This window comes from Eleutherodactylus coqui, chromosome 13 (genome assembly GCF_035609145.1).
Source record: "Eleutherodactylus coqui strain aEleCoq1 chromosome 13, aEleCoq1.hap1, whole genome shotgun sequence".
In the NCBI taxonomy this organism is placed as follows: Eukaryota; Metazoa; Chordata; class Amphibia; order Anura; family Eleutherodactylidae; genus Eleutherodactylus; species Eleutherodactylus coqui.
Window position 1 is genome coordinate 87,875,165 of NC_089849.1, and position 1,575 is coordinate 87,876,739.

Sequence of the window (1,575 nt, forward strand, 5' to 3'; positions counted from 1 at the left end):
ATGTGATACGGGTGGGCATGGAGGCTCTAGTACCCTGTTGCACTGCCTCTAGCTTGGATACCAGATGTGATACGGGTGGGCATGGAGGCTCTAGTTCCCTGTTGTACTGCCTCTAGCTTGGATACAAGATGTGATACAGACAGGCATGGAGGCTCTAGTACCCTGTTGTACCACCTGTAGCTTGGATACAAGATGTAATACAGGTGGGCATGGAGGCTCTAGTACCCTGTTGCACTGCCTCTAGTTTGTATACCAGATGTGATACTGGCGGGCATGGCGGCATACAGGTTCTGTATGGTATCCTGTGGCATATTGCTCCACATTTGCTATGTAACTGAACCTTTAGATCATGCAAAGTTGTAGGTTGTAGAAGTTGGTCTCCCAGATGGTCCCATACATGTTATCTTGGTGATAAATTTGACCTGGCAGCCACGGAAGTGTGACAATGTTGTGGGACATTCCTGTGACCCCCTTGTGTGTGCGGCCGAGCACACTTGTCAGCTGATAGGTAAGGGCACGCATCGCTGTACTCCGGCCAGGGCAGACCGGTGGGCAGAAGGCGCTGCACTGCTGCACGCCCAGCCCTAATGCTATAGTGCCACGTCCAGCAGCAGTAGGCGTGAGCCGGCAATCACGTCCCAATGTGACCGTCAGCCAGTGGTGCAGCAGTGAGCAGCTGCTCTCCTGATGGAAGCAGAACGCTGCAGTCATCCGCAGTACATTCCACACCAGCTGCGCCTTCTGTGGTACAAGGTCCGTATTCCGAGACCAGCATTCTTCCCAGCATGCACTGCGGCTTCTTCTCATTTGCATATAACATTGTCACAAAAGGCTCTTCAGTTTGGCCAAAATACTCTATATTAATGGGTTTTATTATTACAGGCATGACATATTAGGTAAAATATCACAGCAGGATACATTATTTTTAATTTATAAAAGTAATCTCTCCACAATGTAAGAACTTCTCTCCCGCGGGACCATAAATACCGCCGGGGCTGTCTGCAGTATCGTGCTTGCTTCGGCAGCACATATACTAAAATTGGAACGATACAGAGAAGATTAGCATGGCCCCTGCGCAAGGATGACACGCAAATTCGTGAGGCGTTCCATATTTTTGCACCGATTCTTCAATTAGAATAAAAAAAAAAATTCTAACATAACATTTTTTTCTCCTTATAGGTTTTAACTTGGAGTAATAATAATAATTGTCTCACGGTGCCACCACTAAAAGGTGTATTTTTTGTGCCATGTGACTACAGGCATACAGCAAATGTACCCGAGGCGCCATAACCACGTACAGTGTAACCCCCCCCAGAAGTTGTGGGATGACACTTTTGTCTGTGTGATTGTAACGTTGTTATAAGTGAGTGATTACAATATCGGAGTAAAAGCATCATTTAGGCGACTTTCACACGGGCGACCCCCTATTTTGTGTCTGCAATATTTGGTTGCCAGCAATGCTTTTTTTTTAGAATAATCTCCCATCGCAGTGCTGACGGCCACAATAAAATTGCGCGATAAAAAATGTACAATTTTTTATTGCGAAAATGAATAGGACTTTCCATTATCAAAATT

General features: G+C 46.0%; 1 non-coding gene across 1 annotated transcript; it reads left to right on the top strand.

The window, feature by feature from the left end:
- Nucleotides 1–1,009: 1,009 nt before the first annotated feature.
- Nucleotides 1,010–1,116, top strand: LOC136588811 (U6 spliceosomal RNA). The gene has a single exon (XR_010787620.1). It is a non-coding gene; the product is annotated as a U6 spliceosomal RNA (small nuclear RNA).
- The last annotated feature ends 459 nt before the right edge of the window (nt 1,117–1,575 follow it).